Source organism: Myxocyprinus asiaticus, chromosome 15, assembly GCF_019703515.2.
Source record: "Myxocyprinus asiaticus isolate MX2 ecotype Aquarium Trade chromosome 15, UBuf_Myxa_2, whole genome shotgun sequence".
Lineage (NCBI taxonomy): Eukaryota > Metazoa > Chordata > Actinopteri > Cypriniformes > Catostomidae > Myxocyprinus > Myxocyprinus asiaticus.
This window is the reverse complement of record NC_059358.1, coordinates 44,101,327-44,123,175: the sequence shown is the minus strand read 5'-3', so window position 1 is coordinate 44,123,175 and position 21,849 is coordinate 44,101,327.

The window sequence follows — 21,849 nt, the reverse complement described above, 5'->3', positions numbered from 1 at the left end:
AAAACTTCCAGTGAGCGGCAGTTCTGTGGCGAAAACAGCTTGTTAATGACAGAGGTCAGAGGAGAATGGCCAGACTAGTCCAAGCTGACAGGAAGGTACCAGTAACCCAAATAACCACACGTTACAACAGTGCCATGCAGAAAAGCATTTCTGAACATACAACACACTGAACATTGAGGCGGATGGGCTAAAGCAGCAGAAGACCTCTCCGGGTACCACTACTCTCAGCTTAGAACAGGAAATATCTTGGTTACGTACATAACCTTGGTTCCCTGAGGGGAACGAGATGCTGCGTATGATCACTGTGGGACACTGTCCGAGTGTCACAAGCCCTTATACAATCATGCCAGTTTATTGGCTGATGTTGCTTAAGCGACGCCCCCTAGAGAGCTATGTCATGGGCTCCATAAAGGTGCTTGCTTTCACGCCAACGAGTCAGATTTTCTGCAAAAGGCACGTGCCTGTGCAGCTGCTAGAGAGTATGGCCAGCTATGCAGCGTCTCGTTCTCCTCAGGGGACCAAGGTTACATAGGTAACTGAGACGTTCCCTTTCAGAGAACTCGAGCTGCGTATGATCGCTATGTAAATTAATACATTCACGCTATGCAAACGGTAAGTCCGTGTGACAAGCATATAGGGGTGCACAAGTGAGCTAAAGCATCTGAATAAAAAAGGAATTATGAATTTACTCCTGTTCCAACAGAGAGAACCTGTGAAGCAAGTGTCAATCCCTCATCCAGATTATAAAATCTAACAAATGTATATGGAGAGGACCACCCTGCCGCCATACAAATGTCCTCCAAGGATGCACCGCTTACCAAAGCCCATGAGGATGCGATGTTCCTCGTAGAATGGGCTCGAATACCCAAAAGCGAAGGTAAATTGCGTGCTTTGTAAGCATTCAAAATTGCATCAATAAGCCAAAGAGACAGTCTTTGCTTGGACACAGAAACACCTCTGTTGCGTCCACCAAAGCATACAAACAACTGTTCTGACTGAAGCCACTGGCTAGTACGGTCAACATAAACGTCATGGTTACTGGTGTAACCTCCATTCCCTGATGGAGGGAACGAGACATTGGTGTCGATGTAGTGACACTAGGGGTCACACTTGGGAGCCCGAGACACCTCTGGTCTTTGATAAAAGGCCAATGAAAACTGGCGAGTGGTATTTGCATGCCACTCCCCCGGACATACGGGTATAAAAGGAGCTGGTATGCAACCACTCATTCAGGTTTTACGCTGAGGAGCCGATATAAGGTCCGGCCATTTCAGCGGGTAGTTCAGCGTTGTGGCAGGAGGGACCAACATCTTGTTCCCTCCATCAGGGAAAGGAGGTTACACCAGTAACTATGACGTTCCCTATCTGTCACTCACTCGACGTTGTGTCGATGTAGTGACACTAGGGGTCCCTATACAAAACGCCACAAGGCTGAACTGTGTTACGTGAACTGGCGGTGTGTGGTGGGCAGACTTGCTGTGTGCCTCATAGCCAGTACACCAGAATACGTCACATGGTCTTTCAAGGTAGATCCTGCCCAATGGGGGAGGAGTTACTACAAACATGGAGACTGGGGCAGAGGGGCTCTGCCCAAGGAAGACGCAGTTTGCCAGCAAGGAAACGAACTAGCGGAAGATATAGATCGCATGGGGTTAGCCTTACAGGGAACCGCCACATGCGGAGCACCTACCCCAGAACAGGGCTCTTAGTTAGCGCATGTACTGGGCTGGCAGCGAGTCTCTCCGAAGACTCGACTGCCAAAGGGCTCGGAGGAAGTCAACCAGGGAACAAAGTCTGTGAACACTACTGGGAATTAATGGCGCATGTCTTCAGCTCCAAGGGAGGTGGAAGGCGCTATGTGCAAGCGATACACCCAGCCGGCTATCCCGGGCTTATCCGCTTGTGTTGCGTGCCACTGCCTGGGATGAAACCGGTTCTAACCGGAGGTTGTAGAACCTTGCACAAGTGTTGGATGTTGCCCAGCACGCTGCTCTGCAAATATATGTTAGAGAGGCACCCCTGGCCATGGCCCATGGAGCTGTTACACCCCTGGTAGAATGGGCTGGTAGCCCTACCGGGGACAGCATGTCCTAGGAGACATATGCCATAGTTATGGCGTCAATGAGCCAGTGGGCGATCCTCTGTTTGGAGACAGCGTTTGCTTTCCGCTGTGCACCAAAAGCAGACAAAGAGCTGCTCAGAGATTCTTAAGCTCTGCGTGTGATCCAAATAGATGCGTAAAGCGCGCTCCGGACACAGCGACGATAGGGCTGGGTCTGCCTCCTCCTGAGGCAGCACTTGCAGGTTCAAAACCTAGTCCCTAAAGGGGTGGTGGGAACCTTGGGCACATAGCCCGGTCAGGGTCTCAGGATCACGTGAGAGTAACCTGGACCGAACTCCAGGCACGTTTCGCTGACAGAGAAGTGAGCGCAGTAAGGAGGGCAGTCTTCAAGGAGAGTGCCTTAAGCTCGGCTGACTGCAAAGGCTCAAAGGGGGCTCTCTGTAGACCATGCTCCTTGTCCTCCCTGACCTTGCACAGGGTCTGTGCAAGCAGGCTCACTGGGGGAAATGCATATTTGCGAATGCCAGGGGGCCAGCTGTGTGCCAGCGCGTCTATGCTGAGGGGGGCCTCGGTCAGGGCGTACCAGAGCGGGCAGTGGGGAGGATTCTTGGGAGGCGAACAGGTGCACATGTGCCTGTCGAATCGACTCCAAATCAGCTGGACCACCTGAAGGTGGAGTCTCCACTCTCCCCTGAGGGTAACCTGTTGTGACAGTGTGTCCGCTGTAGTGTTGAGGTTGCCTGGGATGTGAGTGGCTTGCAGCAACTTGAAGTGCTGATGACTCCAGAGGAGGAGACGGCGGGTGAGTTGTGACATACGAAAGCGCAAACCATCTTGGCGGTTGATATATGCTACCGTTGTCATGTTGTCTGTCTGAACTAACACGTGCTTGCCCTGGATCAACGGCCGAAACCTCCACAGGGTGAGCAGAATTGCCAACAACTCGAGGCAGTTGATGTGCCAATGCAGTCGTGGACCTGTCCAGAGGCCAGCGGCTGCGTGCCCATTGCAAACAGTGCCCCAGCCCATTTTGGAGGCATCTGTCATGACCACGACGTGCCTGGGGACCAGTTCTAGAGGAACACCTGCCCGTAGGAACGAGAGGTCAGTCCAAGGGCTGAAAAGACGGTGACAGACCAATGTAATGGCCACGCGGTGTGTCCCGTGGCGCCATGGCCGTCTCGGGACTCGAGTCTGGAGCCAGTGCTGAAGCGGCCTCATATGCATCAACCCGAGCGGGGTGGCCACCGCCGAGGATGCCATATGCCCCTGGAGCCTCTGAAAAAGTTTGTGGAACCGCTGTTCCCTGTTTGACCGCCTTCAAACAGGCCAGCACCGACTGGGCACACTCGTTCGTAAGGCGCGCTGTTAAGGAGACTGAGTCCAACTCCAAACCGAGAAAAGAGATGCTCTGAGCCAGGAGGAGCTTGCTCTTTTCCCAGTTGACCCGAAGCCCTAGTCGGCTGAGGTGTGAGAGCACCAGGTCCCTGTGTGCGCACAACACATCTCGAGAGTGAGCTAGGATTAGCCAGTCATCGAGATAGTCGAGAACGTGAATGCCCACCTCCATTAACGGGGCAAGGGCAGCCTCTGCGACCTTCGTAAAGACGCAAAGAGACAGGGACAGGCCAAAAGGGAGGACTTTGTACTGATATGCCTGACCCTCGAACGCGAACAGCAGGAAGGGTCTGTGTCGAGGAAGGATCGAGGCGTGGAAGTACACATCCTTCAGGTCTACCGCCGCAAACCAATCTTGATGCCGGACACTCGCCAGAATGTGTTTTTGCATCAGCATCTTGAACGGGAGTCTGTGTAAAGCCTAGTTCAGAACTCACAGGTCCAAGATTGGCCTCAACCCACCGCCTTTTTTCAGTACGATGAAGTAGGGGCTGAAAAACCCCTTCTTCATCTCGGCTGGAGGGACAGGTTGTATTGCGCCCTCCCGTAGGAGGATAGCGATCTCCGTGCAAGGTAGCAGTGTTTTCGTCTTTCACCAAGGTGAAGTGGACACCGCTGAACCTGGGCGGATGCCCGGTGAAGTGAATTGCGCAGCCGAGCCGGACAGTCCGGACAAGCCCTCGTGACGGATTGGAAAGTGCAAGCCATGCGTCCAAGTTCCGCGCAAGGGGGACCAAAGGGACAACATCATCGGATGTACCAGCAGGTGGGGCCTCGTGGCAGGGCGGAGCTTGAAGTGCCACACCACGTCGTGGCCGTGCTGAGTCTAAGGACATCGAAGCACTTACCTGGCTCCTTGTGACCACCCCCGGAACAGCCTGGGACGGGGGAGGAAGAGGCCTGTCCTCATGACCCGTGGAGACTGTCACATCGGGGGTGGATTTGTGCCACAGCTGGGCGCTCAGGGTGGGAGACCGCTGCTGGAGCACCAAACCTGCAAAATAGAGTGGTGGACGGTGGTCGTGATGACGGCCGTACACACCGGATACGTGACCCAGGGAATGAGGAAACCGCTCTTGCTGAGCTCTTAAGTACTGCAGCCACTTGGGCATGCAGCACAATTATGCAAAAGGTAACAAAAAGATGGAGATCTGCTTACCAGCTCCAGAGCAGCGGGTTTCGTTGTCCCTGGGTCGCCCGTCTCAAGGGCACTTTGAAGCCTTCCACGGATTCTGGGCGGCCGCAAGACGGGTGGCGTCTGCTTCCTGCGGTGGGCTCCACGCCGGGGTGCGGGATCTTGAGTCGCGCCGGGGCAGGATATGCCGGCTAGCACCCATCTACTGCTCTACCATCGAAAACTGCTGGGCAAAGTCCTCGACGGTGTCACCGAATAGGCCCGCCTGGGAAATGGAGGCAGCAAGGAATCATGTCTTGTCAGCCTCACCCATCTCGACCAGGTTGAGCCAAAGGTGGCACTCCTGGACCACTAGTGTGGCCATTGTTCGCCCGAGAGACCGCGCCGTGACCTCCGTCACTCGGAGAGCGAGGTCGGTCGCCGAGCGCAGTTCCTGCATCAATCCCGGGGCGGAACTACCCTTGTGCAGTTCCTTTAGCGCCTTGGCAGACTTGCAGGAGAGCCATGGCGTGCAGGGCGGAGGCGGCTTGTCCAGCGGCACCGTAGGCCTTGGCCGTCAGAGACGACGTAAACCTACAGGCCTTGGACGGGGGCTTTGGGCACCCGCGCCAGGTGGTGGCGCTCTGCGGGCATAGGTGCACCGCGAGCGCCTTTATCCACCAGGGGATTGCCGAATAGCCCTGGGCAAATAGCCCAAACAAGTTCATAAACGCAACTTTTGAATACCCTGGCGCAAAATCCATACACAAAGGATTGACCGACAGATCATGCAAATCACCGACTCTGTTAAATAATGCCAATGCCACTAGCAATGCCATCTTGAGAGTCAAAAAATTCAGTAACTGTTGTCAAGGGCTTGAATGGAGCACCAAATAGTGCCTCTAAAACAATAGATAATCCCATAAAGGAACGTGGATGGGACGAAATGGTCTAAGCCTGCGTACCCTGCGTATAAAGTGAGAGACAAGAGAATGTCTACTGACAAAGACTCCACTAAGTGCATGCTCAGCCACTATAGCGGCAACATAGACTTTAAGCGTTGCCGGGGCAACCCTGACCCCAAAATGCTCCAGCAAAAATTCCAGCACTGTACCGACAGGGCAGTGAACTGGATTTTCACTTCATGCTGTACACCAAAAGCCAAAAATATTTCACTTAAACATATATAGCCTCCTCATGATGGAGCTCTAGCTTTTAGAATGGTATCAAAACCAGCAGGGGATAACCCATCATTCAAAAGAGCCCCCCGTTGAGGGGCCACACCCATAACTTTTAACCCAAGCCCCGTGCCTGAGACATCATGTTAGCTCTGACTGGAATCTTCCAAGCGTCTTTTCTTATAAAGAAACCAAAGTTGAAAACCATACTTGAGATGGCCAATACGGCACCACTAACAGAAGCCATACCCGATCCTCCCGAACCCTCTACAGAACTGCGTGCCTCAGATGTATCGGTGGAAACACATAAAGACACGCTCTCAGAAAAACCTTAACGCCAGCAGCACCTTGAGCATCTCCAGCCAGTTTATATGCCAATATTGCTGCTGGCCATTTGTGTACAGCACCCAAACCCATGGAAGAGTCATCTGTCGTTAACACCTTGTGGCGACACACCTCTCCCAATGGAACGCAGCAGAATTTGGTAGCACCCACACGTCACTCTGAATGGACGAAGCGCATGCATCAGTGGTTGAAGTTCCTTTGTGGAGTTCATCCAGCACTGAAAAGGTCTCACATGCAACATGCCCAGGGGAATAACAGCGGACACCACGATCACGAGCCCAAAAGCCTGTGAAATGTTCTCGCAGGTAGAACTCGTCCCACACTGAACATTGCTAGACACTGACAGGCGTGCCTGCATCACGAATCTAGCTCCACACCTAGAAACACAGTATGTTGCCCTGGCAACAGGACACTCTTGTCTAGGTTTATATGCAGCCCTAGATTGCTCAAATGGCTGAGAAAGACATCTCAATGTTGGGCAGCTAAAGTCTTTGAGTGAGCTAACACCAACCAATTGTCGAGATAATTAAAAATGTGGATGCCTTAATGCCTCAAGGGCATCAGAGCTGCATCCATGCATTTTATGAAAGTGTGTGGTGCCAGTGCAAGTCCGAATGGAAGGGCACAAAATTGGTAACCTTTGCCCCCAAAAACGAATCTGAGAAAATGCCTGTTTTGTTTTGTCTTTTTTCGGAACCAGAAAATAACAAAAGCCGCATTCTCTCTGAGAAGGGGTAATCTCCTCTGTTGCCCCCTTTTTCTAAGAGAGAGTGAATTTTCTGAATCAAAAACGTGTCTTCCCAAACAGAGATGTCTGTCAGAACAGCTCCATTGAATACTGGCAGAGCCTGCCTGAACTGAATGACATAACCATGCTCTATCGTTCGAAGCACCCAGTTCTAAACACCCTGCAAATGCTGCCAAGCCGGTAGACAGGCAGGCAGATGAATTAATCCATGGCTCTCGCCTATAGTGCGATATGTAATCACTCGAAGGCATGCTTGGCTTACTTTTAATGACTGCCCCACAACCAGCAGCACAGCGTAAGGGGGACTTTGCGCCTCTACTACTGTGGTTGGTTAAATGGGATTTAATAATGTTTCTGCATTTATTGTACTCAGGCATAAAGGATGAGCACCCTGAAATGCATTTACAGCAGGGATGCTGACAGAATTAACCTTTTCCATGGTATTTTGAACAGGAAAGTGTGTGTGAACATGGGGGAATGTTTATTTAAGAAAACTGGCTCCCCAGAGCAATCTGCGGGGGAAAACTGAACCATATTCTGGTTGTCGGGTGTTTGATGCATGTACAACTGCAAACTTATCCCGATACTGACCGAAGGGCAAATGGGAGAAACGGATATATTTATACAGTCCAGTTTTGTTCACTGAATGGGGGCTCACCCTTCGTAACACAGCAATCGATGGAAAGTCCAAATGGAGCCGGTGAACTCATAGGCATTCCTTAATGCGATGCGCTTGGTTGGACTGCAAAACCATTGTGTGTAGATCCAACAGCTGTCTGAAAAGAGCGACATCCATGCCGCCATCAAAAAATCGAGCAGGTGCTCTTCTCTCGCCAGAACGTCACATGATCCAGGAAACAGGCAAAAGTAAAAACAAAAATTAAAATACCTAACATCTCCTGATAGAATCCCAAAAGAATAATGTCACTGACGAAACACTCAGCCCACAGGTTTGCCATCACTAAGTTAGGGAATATTCTCTTATTCCAGCCACCTCGTTCTGCGGCTGGGCTCACCAGTCCATGCATGATCCCCTCTGCTGCAAGCAGTTCTCTTCGAATGGGGAGAGAGGCTGAGTCCTCTCATGTGGATTCTCCCAGAACCACACAGAAAAAGACAATAGGGACAAAGGAGCCCATTTTGCTTATTTACCTTCCAACAATAAATTCTCTAATACAGCATTTTTTAATGGTGAAAGCTCACGAAGCGCATGGTCTTTCGTACGCATTGTTCGTCAGAAAATGGCCACCAAGCTAGGCCATAGAGCATGTCTGACAAGACTTATGCTTTTGCTCAGGGGAAAGACGACAAACGCGGGGAAAACCACTGCAAAATTATCAAAAGTTTCTCTGGATTTACTATTTATAGGTATGTGCTTGAGTAAAATGAACATTTTTGTTTTATTCTATAAAATACTGACAATATTTCTCCCAGATTGCAAATAAAAATATTGCAGAAAATGACAACTGGTCAAAATAACAAAAAAAGATGCAGTGTTTTCAGACTTGAATAATGCAAAGAAAACAAGTTCATATAAATTTTTAAACAACACAATACTAATGTTTTAAATTAATTAAATTAAATTCAGAAATCAATATTTGGTGGAATAACTCTGATTTTCAATAACAGCTTTCATGCGTCTTGGCATGCTCTCTAGCAGTCTTTCACATTGCTGTTGGGTGACTTTATACCACTCCTGGTGCAAAAATTTAAGGAGCTCAGCTTTGTTTGATGGCTTGTGGACATCCATCTTTCTCTTGATCACATTCCAGAGGTTTTCAATGGAGTTCAGGTCTGGAGAATGGGCTGGCCATGACAGGGTCTTGATCCGGTGGTCCTCCATCCACACCTTGATTGACCTGGCTGTGTGGCATGGAGCATTGTCCTGCTGGAAAAACCAATCCTCAGAGTTGGGGAACACTGTCAGAGCAGAAGGAAGCAAGTTTTCTTCCAGGATAACCTTGTACTTGGCTTGATTCATGCATCCTTCACAAAGATGAATCTGCCCGATTCCAGCCTTGCTGAAGCACCACCAGATCATCACTGATCCTCCACCTGGTCATCTAGTGGTTAGATGGAGACCTGGAGAGGCCTTCAAGCCACAGTGTCTCGCACCCACTGTGAAATTTGGTGGAGGATCAGTGATGAACTGAGGGTGCTTCAACACCTTCATCATCATCAATGTGAAAGACTGGTAGAGAGCATGCCAAGATGCATGAAATCCGTGATTGAAAATCAGGGTTATTCCACCAAATATTGATTTCTGAACTTAGTTAAAACATTAAAACTTTAGTATTGTGTTGTTTAAAAATTAATATGAACTTTGTTTTCTTTGCATTATTCGAAGTCATATTTTTACTATTTACTCCTCAAAATGTTATATAAACTTAAAGTACTCACTGCATCTTTGCAGATTATTTCCTTTCATCTAACTAGACTGAAACCACCTTTTCATTGCATCCAACAAGTGACAGATTGGCAGTGTCGCACGACGGCTGTGTGGAGTTCTGACCATCTGCAGAGGCAGCATTTTGGATCTGATTTGAGCTTCATATACATTGAAATATTTGTGTGACTAGACCATATATGACTGCCTGACTGCATGTGATTTATTCATTCAAAACTATGAGCACAAAGTGAGAAATATTGACGGTTTTTGTCCTAAACACCTGCTACTTCTACAGATTGTACCATTTCTGAAGTCAAAAGTGATTATTCACACTGCAAATATATATATACACTACCGGTCAAAAGTTTTGAAACACTCATTCTTTATTATTATTATTATTATTATTATTATTTTCACATTTAGAATAATAGTAAAGTCATCAAAACTATGAAAAAACATAACTGGAACTATGAGAATTATGTTGTGACTAAACAAAATCCAAAAATAAATCAAAACTGTGTAATATTTTAGCGTCTTCAAAGCAGTCACCCTTTGCCTAGAATTTGCAGACATGTACTCTTGACATTTTCTCAACCAACTTCTTGAGGTATCACCCTGGGATGCTTTTTAAACAGTATTGAAGGAGTTCCCATCTATGTTGGGCACTTATTGGCTGCTGTTCTTTATTATTTGGTCCAAGTCATCAATTTCAAAAACTTTTTCTTTTTTTTTTTAATTAAATTTTAGTTTTATAATGAAATAAATTAATATGGTGACACAATTATATTTTTGTCTACAAAACTAATTTCAAACATTTAAACATACGCCTTCAGATCAAAAGATTTTTAAGATCATGAGAAACATTTCAGTCAAGTGTTTCAAAACTTTTGACCGGTAGTGTGTAATATATATATATATATATATATATATATATATATATATATATATATATATATATATAAAATAACTTACTTCAAAGCTTCATTTGAATTTTTTAATCTTTCTCTATGTCTCAAATGGCTGGGTGCTCTGACATCGCAATTTGTGAGTGCCTTCTCCCATGCAATGAACATTGCATGACTGTGGCAACGATTTAGCAAAATAAAATTATGTGTCTCATTACACGTCTCAGGGAGCTCCAAAGTGAAATGTCCTACTGTGTGGTGCTAAAAGCGAGTGAAATGTTCTCCTGAACAGATGAGGTTTTTAAGGTTAATGTTCTATCAAGATTTAAATCAACAATACCAACCTCCTTATCCTAAACCTTAAACCTAAACCTAACCAATAGTGTCATAAAAAGCAAATGTGAGATGAAAAACAAAATTTCTAAAGCAACAATGTAATTTTGTGGTGCTTCTATGATAGGGTGACCATATTCATATTTTCCAAAAAGAGGACATATTTTTTGGGGGGGGGGGGGGGGTTCAAAACAGTGTTACTATGCATGCAAACTTTAATACAGTGAAAAAGACACTCTATTAGCATAACATAAATATATATAAATAAATAACAATTTCCAACATTCTTTTGAATGTCCATGTACTAAAATAAAACATTTGATGCTATGAGTGTACCTTCATTTACTATTATTATTATTTTGAATGGCCATGGAAAATGAAGCAATGTGATAACAATTTTACCTGGTCACAAAAAGTAGTCTGTTAATTTACCTGATGAACTTTCACCTTTTGCTGACCCTTTATGCTTTGCAGAGCTAATGTGTGCTTCTAAATCACTTGCACCTTTATTAGCAACTGACACATAAGTGCCAGCTTTACATGTCATACATTCTGCTTCCCATGGATCTCGACCTGGATGAAAGCATGGGAATATTTGTGCAAATCTTCTGTAAATTTGCACTTTCGTTTGGGCATTGTTTCCACTCAGCTGTCATTTGCTGCTACTGTCAAGCAACTGTTTGATGCAGAACACAACAGTGCTTCACGTGTTCGCAGAGAGATTGCCATGCAGGACTTTGGCCATTAGTTGCTGCAAGCCTCTTATAATCGACCAATTGGTGTGCAAGAATGCGGGACTTACAAAGAGGGGTTAAAGCAGTGCAAATATGCACGCACACACAATGAAGTATTAGACCAGATGCACATCATATTGCAACTAAAGCCGAATCCTGGACATTTTCCAAAATTTAGAAATTCTGGCCGGACGCTTTTTTAAGGTCGGAAAAGAGGCCATGTTCGGGAAAAAGAGGACATATGGTCACCCTATTCTATTACTCTGGGCTCACATGTCGACTTGCATGCTCTTCAGGATTCTTACCCCAGTCCTTTACATCACAAGTGCAATGCTCTATCAGCTGAGCTAACGCACAGTTTGATAAAACTAAAACAAGCTTTTAAATGTAGTTGGATATGTACATTTTAAAATGAGTCATGTGCTATAGTTAAAGTGTTAATATGTCATAAGTTTACATTATGTGAGGAACAAAGCAAAAAGTATGTTTATGAACTGATAATGTGCCGATTTACTCATGATTTGAGTGAAAGGGGATAATAGTCAATGTTGTTTTAGCGCCTCTAGTGTTTATTCCACCAGGAAATTGCCATATAACATACAACAGGTTACATCAAAATAATTTCGCAAAAATGTAGTTATTGTAACATGATTAAATGACCAGGTTGTAAATGCCACTGGTGGAGAAATATGACAGTTGTAGGAGACAGTAAAAAGGTGACTTTCAAACCAGTCAAATTTAACAACATCCTCTTTCACACAATCTCCTCCCTTTTTTTTTCTCCCTTTTTCTCCCCAGTTTGAAATGCCCAATTCCCAATATGCTCTAAGTCCTCGTGGTGGTGTAGTGACTCGTCTCAATGAGACCATGGAGACATCCACGTGTGGAGGCTTCACGCTATTCTCCGCGGCATCTACGCACAACTCACCACGTGCCCCACTGAGAGCGAGAACCACATTATAGCGACCATGAGGAGGTTACTTGCGACTCCAGGTGTGGTAGTCAGTGTCAATACTCGCTGAGATACCCAGGCCCCCACAATCTCCTCTCTTCATTCTAGCTAGGAAAAAAGTTACTTTTTACTTTTTTAATACTTAAGTACAAATAATATGTGAATACTTTTTTTTGCTTTCACTCAAGTATGTTTTTGGCTAGATACTTGGACTTCTAATTGAGTAAAATTTTCACTCAGTATCCATACTTTCACTTAAGTATAATTTCTGAGTACTTTTTACACCCCTGCACTGCAATCATATTACGAGCACTATCTAACTGTGTTTTATGTGTGCATGCTTCATTTTAAATGTTTCCCTGCTTTGCTACATCGATAAAATGCTTGGCACAGTTCTCAGCATAATGTCTCTCACCATCTACTTTCACGACGGTCAATGCTTGGTTTATTAAAAGGGTCAAATAAGGATGTGCGTTAACGCCGTTAAAAAAAAAATAGTGGCGTTAATGGAATATTGCATTAACGCGTTAACTTCGACAGCTCTAATATATATATATATATATACAGGGTTGGGAGGGTTACTTTTGAAATTTATTTCACTACAGATTACAGAATACATGCTGTAAAATGTCATTTGTAACATATTCTGTTAGATTACTCAAGGTCAGTAACGTATTCTAAATACTTTGGATTACTTCTTCAGCACTGGTAGATTTTTCACTTGTTCTGACTATAAGACAAAATACACATGTTAAAAATATGTTCTCTTAAAAACCTAAATATCTTATGCAGTGTTGTTTCTAAAACAAGATCAATCTAATTTATCCTGTTTTAAGGATTTTTAGATATTTTTACAGGAAAACAATACAAAAAGTATTATCAAGAATACGATTTTTGCCCTAATATCAAAGGTCTTACTAGAAAAAAAGAAATTATGAGCTAATGTGAATTTTCTTGATAAAAAAATAAGATTGTGCCTGGTAACATGTGCATGTAAAATGGCTAGAAATAGCATTTAGTAGAGAATTTCATCATAAGAAAGTGTTTCACTGCTGTTCAAATGCACTTTGGATCGTATCATTTATATGTATAAATGTTTTCCATCTGAAAGGACTAAATATTAAATGAATCAAATGACAATAAAATGCAAAGTAATCTCTTCAGTAATCAAAATACTTTTTGAATGTAACTGTATTCTAAATACCAATGATTTAAATTGTAACTGTAGTGGAATACAGTTACTTATATTTTCTATTTTAAATATGTATTCCTGTTACATGTATTTCGTTACTCCCCAACCCTGTATATTCTCTATTTATATTTATACAGTATATACATTTTTAAATCAATATATATATATATATATATATATATATATATATATATATATATATATATATATATACATAATCTAAATAATTTTTTTTTTAATGGAAATATTTATATCTACCCACTGATTTTCTGGCACATTGTATGCGCTAAAATAATAAAAGCTTATTGCTGTTTTAATGGAGCAGTTCACCCAAAAATAAACATTATTTTTAATTAAATAATTTAAATGTAAATTAATAAAACTGTTATTATTTACTAACTTTATTTCTTTTTGCCCTGGAACACAAAAATACATTTTTAATCATGTATTGGTTGCTCTTTTCTATGCAATTCCAATGAATGGGGACTTGAGCTAGCAAGATTCAAAAAGGATGCCAAATCTTCATAAAAGTATCCAGAAAGAGGTCAATATAATTTATGCACTATATTCCAAGGCTTCTGAAGCCATAGAGAAGCTTTGTGTGACAAATTGACTGAAGTAGTTATTCACTAATAATTTAACCCTCCAGTAAACTCTTAACTTGAGAACCGATGCAACCAGATAATTGAGTCAGTGAGCTGAAAGTCCATTTCGTAAACGAATCATTCAGATGAACCAAATCAGTAAAAATATTCTTAAAAGAGTGATTTGTTCATGAATCAGACATTGCTTCTTCTTTTAGGAACACTAGTGGTGGTCCGTGAGGGCATTTTCCTGTGGATTCTGATATGTATGTACATATTGACTGATCAAGCCAATAATAAATAGCAGGTTTTATGATAACTTTGTTGCTGAATTACACAGATGAGCTCTTTCTGATATCTTAAAATTGTCTTGATAATTAACGATGCATTGTAATATTTCTGATCACCAACACAACACTTGTTAGTAGAGCAAAATAGATCAAATCACACAGTGCCATCTACAGACTGACCAATAGTGTTGGGTTTGAGTCCACCTTAGTCGAGTCTGAGTCAAGTAAGAGTCTTTAAACAATCGAGTACGAATTGAGTCCGAGTCCAAAAGGGGTCGGGTTGGACTCAAGACCGAGCCCATAACAGGTAGAGTCCGAGTCTAGTCTGAATGAATCTGTTCATGAATCTGAATTCAAATTTTATCTGTAAACTCAACATCAATATTTTAAGCTTCTCAACTAAGAATAACAGTTTTTCAGTATAAGGGGCCGTTTACACGACAACATTTTCAACTAAAAACGGAAAACTTTTTATGCGTTTTGGCTGTTCGTTTACACGACAACAGTATTTTGGGGCCTGAAAACGCAAACTTTTGAAAATGGGTTTCAAAGTGCAACTTTTTGAAAATGATGCCTTTATCATCTCCGTGAACACATACAAAAATGCGAATTTGTGAAAACGATGACGTCATCCGCACGCATATTACGTGTTATATGAAGAATGATGGATTGATAGGCATCAATTTGAGATGTATAATTATCAATATGAATACTGGTGTCTGTGCAAATAACAATAATCAACAATTTATTCATTTGGAGTGTTTTGTTATGGAGTACGAACATTGTACAGTAGGCAGAACCTTTGAAATTTGAAAATCTTGAAATTAATGTATGGATTCAGATGGGAAAAATTAATTTGTATTTTAAATGTTATTTATTTATTTACTTAATTTTATTTGATGTACCTTTACCCTGCAATTCATTCACCCACTGCTTATGTATATAGCCTACAGACAGAGATGTGATGCCATGTACAGTATTCAATGATATGCTTAGAATATGAAAACATGAGGCAGTGAAAATGCATGTTAGATCCAGTATACACAAGACCTCCCTCTCCATTAGAAGATATCCATTTATCAGAGTTCTGTCTGATATCCAAAACCAGTCAACATCAACAGCTTGTTATGATAACTTACTCTCCTACCAGCCCAAGAGTCAGCAGGGGAATACAGAAGAAGGCAGGAGATGAAGTGATGGTAAAAATGAGCAGAGTTTATTGAATAATCTTGAGAGTTCCGTCTATAGGCATGCGCGCGAGTACTTCAAAACAATGCAGAAGACAATCAAAACTACAATGGCGGACTACAGGACTGTGTTTGTGCTGCTCAAGATTTTGAGTTTATTGACGCTTCTTCAGCAAAGTGTAGATTTACTGCATCACTACTACAACCAGCGATCACCATCTTCATTTTTTTGTATTCACCGCTCTGTGGAAGAATGCTTATGTGTGCAGACGCGTAGTGTTTCTTTACAAAGTGACATCGCCAATTACTGGCCTGGCATGCATAATACAGTGTTTTTAGTCGTTTTCGCGGATCCGTGTGAACGGGGATCGTTTTGACAATGTTGTCGTCTGTACGCAAAACTTTTCAAAAAACGCAAAGAAAAAACTTTTCAGTTTTTATTACATTGTTGTAGTGTAAACGTACCCTAAATGTAACAAAAACACCTCTGTTGCCTTTCACATATATATATATATATATATATATATATATTATGATTAGTATCCTGCTGAACAAACTTCAAAGTGGTTTCAGAATGAAAGCATATGCTTTAGGTGTATGAAGACAAAAATGTCCTTCAACACACTTCTTATTGCGTTCTGTTGACATTTCAATTATATGTTGCTTTTCCCCCTCCACTCAGACATAGACTAAAGAAAGTGAAAGCTGTGTTAGTCATTACAACCAAGGTTATTATGTTTAAAATTTTAGTTTTGTATTTATTTCTACTTCATTTTCAATTTGTCAATTCCATTTAATTTTGTTTTATTTAAAATCCAAAGAAATAGTAGTCTATACTGAGATTTCTTCTGAATCTTGTTTCTCTCTCTGCTGACTGATTTGGGAAAATACAGTACATACAAATGAGTCATCGCAGTAGTAATTAGCACTAGCTGAGAAGTTACATCTCACGATTTGACTGCAAATGCTACATCCAAAAATAGTGGAAAAGCCTACTGAAACCGCACAATGCAGGGCAGTTCTGCGTGCTGCTCATGAATTGTCCTTCAAAAGTGTCAGAGATATAAGCTAAAAAAAGATGTGCACAAGTTACCCAGTGGTTTCCAATAAAAATCAAGGAAAATAAACATTTAAAATAAAAATGTCATAACCAACTAAATTCATATTATAACATGAAGTTTAGCTTCATACACAAACTCTGTCATCGAATAATACATTTATTTTAAAGTCTATAATTAAATTATTATTATTAAAAATTAACTTAGGCTACATATCGCATTTTATGTCTCAGCCCACCTGTGCTTAATAGTGTAGTCCAGGGTAAACGCAGGCATATGCCATATGCCCACCTATCTTTCTTACGATTTTGCATATTCCCACCTAAAAAAAGTGATGATACGTTTGGCCTCCAGAGCAACGACTGGGCTTTTGACCCCGAAAGTTTTCAATCTACTAACGTGATGATCTACGAACTGTTGATTGAATTGTGATGTTGTTGTTATTTTTTTAAATTATTATTTTAAAGTTTACTGGGATTCTCTCTAAATGCGCATGGAGTTGCAGGAGGCAGGAGCGTAACTGATGGCACGGGCAAGACAGGCAGTCCGACTAAGGTGATCCACCAATCAGAATGTTCATTTCAGACGTGATTGGATATTTGCTAACCAATCATATTTTTCGTTTCAGTAAGTGGAACATTTCCAGCATCTAATGCTGATGCACAAGCCTTCTGGAGTAACCATAATTTGTGCTGTAAATGTATTTCCCTGCTAAACATAAATATATAGGCTATACAGGTGCATCTCAATAAATTAGAATGTCGTGGAAAAGTTCATTTATTTCAGTAATTCAACTCAAATTGTGAAACTCGTGTATTAAATAAATTCAATGCACTCAGACTGAAGTAGTTTAAGTCTTTGGTTCTTTTAATTGTGATGATTTTGGCTCACATTTAACAAAAACCCATCAATTCACTATCTCAAAAAATTAGAATACATCATAAGACCAATAAAAAAAACATTTTTATGGAATTGTTGGCCTTCTGGAAAGTATGTTCATTTACTGTATATGTACTCAATACTTGGTAGGGGCTCCTTTTGCTTTAATTACTGCCTCAATTCGGCGTGGCATGGAGGTGATCAGTTTGTGGCACTGCTGAGGTGGTATGGAAGCCCAGGTTTCTTTGACAGTGGCCTTCAGCTCATCTGCATTTTTTGGTCTCTTGTTTCTCCTTTTCCTCTTGACAATACCCCATAGATTCTCTATGGGGTTCAGGTCTGGTGAGTTTGCTGGCCAGTCAAGCACACCAACACCATGGTCATTTAACCAGCTTTTGGTGCTTTTGGCAGTGTGGGCAGGTGCCAAATCCTGCTGGAAAATGAAATCAGCATCTTTAAAAAGCTGGTCAGCAGAAGGAAGCATGAAGTGCTCCAAAATATCTTGGTAAACGGGTGCAGTGACTTTGGTTTTCAAAAAACACAATGGACCAACACCAGCAGATGACATTGCACCCCAAATCATCACAGACTGTGGAAACTTAACACTGGACTTCAAGCAACTTGGGCTATGAGCTTCTCCACCCTTCCTCCAGACTCTAGGACCTTGGTTTCCAAATGAAATACAAAACTTGCTCTCATCTGAAAAGAGGACTTTGGACCACTGGGCAACAGTCCAGTTCTTCTTCTCCTTAGCCCAGGTAAGACGCCTCTGACATTGTCTGTGGTTCAGGAGTGGCTTAACAAGAGGAATATGACATCTGTAGCCAAATTCCTTGACACGTCTGTGTGTGGTGGCTCTTGATGCCTTGACCCCAGCCTCAGTCCATTCCTTGTGAAGTTCACCCAAATTCTTGAATCGATTTTGCTTGACAATCCTCATAAGGCTGTGGTTCTCTCGGTTGGTGTGCATCTTTTTCTTCCACACTTTTCCCTTCCACTCAACTTTCTGTTAACATGCTTGGATACAGCACTCTGTGAACAGCCAGCTTCCTTGGCAATGAATGTTTGTGGCTTACCCTCCTTGTGAAGGGTGTCAATGATTGTCTTCTGGACAACTGTCAGATCAGCAGATTGTGTAGCCTAGTGAACCAAACTGAGAGACCATTTTGAAGGCTCAGGAAATCTTTGAAGGTGTTTTGAGTTGATTAGCTGATTGGCATGTCACCATATTCTAATTTTTTGAGATAGTGAATTGGTGGGTTTTTGTTAAATGTGAGCCAAAATCATCACAATTAAAAGAACCAAAGACTTAAACTACTTCAGTCTGTGTGCATTGAATTTATTTAATACACGAGTTTCACAATTTGAGTTGAGTTACTGAAATAAATAAACTTTTCCACGACATTCTAATTTATTGAGATGCACCTGTATATACATTTAAATTTAACTTATATATACTGCATGTTATTGCACTCACATCTTCAGGCACTACTACACCACTGCAGTACAGTGTAGGCTACTCAGAGGTAAATTAATCCTACACATAAAATTTTTTTATTTTGTAAAATGTTTTAATGTCAGCATTGATTTTTGGATTTTTCTCCGCAAACACCTGGTTTCAGAGAAAAATATTAATCAAATGAATCAAGACAAGGCCTATGTTTTCTGAACCATGTCTGCAGGCCAACATGTTTTGGAGAGTTTGCAAAAAGAACGAGAATCCAAAGGAGCAGACGGTGGGTGAGTTGCGACATGCGACGTGAGCGTAAACCGCCTTGGCCGGTTTACGTACGCTATTGTCACCGTGTTGTCCGTCCGGACCTGGATCAACGGCTGAAGCCTCCGCAGAGCCAGCAATACCGCCAGCAACTATAGGCAGTTGATATGCCAATGCAGTCGAGGTCCTGTCCAGGAACCTGAGGCTGCATGCCCATTGCAAATGGCGCCCCAGCCTAACTTGGAGGCGTCTGTCATGACGACGACACGTCTGGACACTTGTTCTAAGGGAACCCCTGCCCGCAGAAATGCATGGTCCATCCAAGGGCTGAACGTGTGGCGACAGATCGGCGTGATGGCCACGCAATGCATACCACGGCGCCATGCCCATCTCAGGACTCGAGTCTGAAGCCAGTGCTAAAGCGGTCTCATATGCATCAACCCGAGCGGCGTAACTGCCGCCAAGGTCGCCATATGCCCCAGGAGCCTCTCAAATTATTTCAGTGGAACCGCTGTTCTTCCCCTGAATGACTTCAGGCAGTTCAGCACCGACTGAGCGCGCTCGTTCATAAGGCATGCTATCAGAGCGACCGAGTCCAACTCCATCTTGAGAAAAGAGATACTCTGCACCGGGGAGAGCTTGCTCTTCTCCCAGTTGACCTGAAGCCCCAATTGGCTGAGGTGTCTGAGCACCAGGTCCCTGTGCACACACAATAGATCTCGAGAGTGAGCTAGAATCACTCTTTTAAGTACATTCTCTTTTAACGTAGCTGCCGAAGTGCCCAGGGGTGTTCTCCACACTCAGCCATGCAAGAGGGGGAGAACCCGCTGCAATGCACCGTATATCCATCAGCTTACAACACTTTGCAGAGGTGAATGGAACGGCAGTGGAATTCATCGACACTGCTCGGCTCCGAAGAACAAATCTGAATGAGTGGTTGCAAGCTGGCTCCTTTTATACCCGTATGTCCGGGGGAGTGGCATGCAAATTCCACTCGCCAATTTTCATTGGCCTTTTATTCAAATATCAGAGGTGTTTGGGGCTCCCAAGGGTGACCCCTAGTGTCACTACATCGACACAATGTCGAGTGAGTGACAGATAGGGAACTAAACTTTCTTGAATATGCTGCATGTGGATGGGTCTAAATTTGGGTGGAAATAGGTCAGAACAAACTCATCGATCTCCTGTGATCATGTTGTACACTCATGTAAATGTACAGTCATGTAGTTTGTTCTAATCCACACACATTTGCATGTGTATCTAAAATGTAGATTTTGGAAAAGTATTTTCTTCCACCTAAAGTATATTTTGTAATACATTACAAAATACATTTAGCCTTACAATGCAGTAGCTTTACTAATGTTTTGAAATACAGTATGTTGGTAATGAAATATCTGAAACACAGCTAACAATGGTGGTTTTGCCATTTGCTTACACTGCCTCACTATGTGTTAAAAAAAGAAATGGTGGAGTGCAGATAACATGTGCTACAAGGGCTGCCATTCCCATACCACCCCCCCTCCCAATAAAATGCCACAACAGCACATACTGATGTTTTCAGACAGGTTGCAAACATTCTTAAATAATGCACTTCTAAGAAAAGAAATGCATTCTTTTATCTTTCTCATTGTAGAAGTGGCATATACACATCAAGTTTGTTTACACCATCACATGTCTATTCTCTTCATGCTTACTGTTGTTGTGAATTGAGGACAATGAAAGAGGCACATATTTTATGGTTTAGTCAGAGTAAAAAGACAGAGTTGCATCATTACAGACAAACAGTGTGGAAATACATCGGTACATTGTACAGTTAGCACACGAAACATAGCATGCAACTGATAGGCTATTTAGTTGTCTGGGATGTCCAAATTCAGATCACATGGTATTATTCAGAGAGTAACTATTTTCAAACCTGGTGATGTTACAGTGACAGTAGCCTAGTTTCCATCCACTTTTCGCGGTATTTTGTTATTGACAAAGTGAAAATGCGTAAAAATGTTTATGCGAAATTTGCTGTCTTCTGCCTTTATCCATTTAAATGGCCTTTTATCGATAAAAATGGTGTGTGTGTGATGATGTCATGCTTAAAAAAAACACTTAAGTTTTGGTTTATCGCAAAAGAAATCTGCCCTTAAGCCGTTTCCATACAGAAATGTGTGTTTATCGCTAATTGTGTACCTTTCACCTCCCAGATGTCCCTATTTTTTTCCTCCTAAGTTTTGGTAAAATGGGGAGAGTATTGAGACAATTAATTGAAATTAGCCTGCTGTCATTTTAATTTCACAAATAAATGCAATCAGAAGACGAGGAATTGCAATCAAAAGGGAGCTGTTGCCCTTCGGATAGGACTGTAATATTGGTCCGCCTATCACAGGTTGCCACCGGTTCCAACCCGAAAGCGAATCATCATGGACCTGTTCAAGCTGGCAACCGGCACCAAGTAGTGGGGAAAACTTTTGGTCTTAGTATAAGGACCATCCATCGATGTGTATATGCAGTGTGCACAGCTATTACAGAAAAATGTATGCGGTGTAATTGCAGGGTTTACATGAAACATTCCTGATATTCAATAGGCTATTTTGAACAATATTCTAATCTAAAGCATTGCCATCACAACTGCATTATGTCCTGCATACTGGTCCAGCAACTTTTAAAAACCAACTGAACTTGATTGACATCTAAAATTATTTTTAGCATCATAATGCAATAAATATTTTCTGAAGAAGCTCAGCAAATGCGAAGCGAGATAAAGAGGGTTAAATTTAAAATATTTACAAGTTT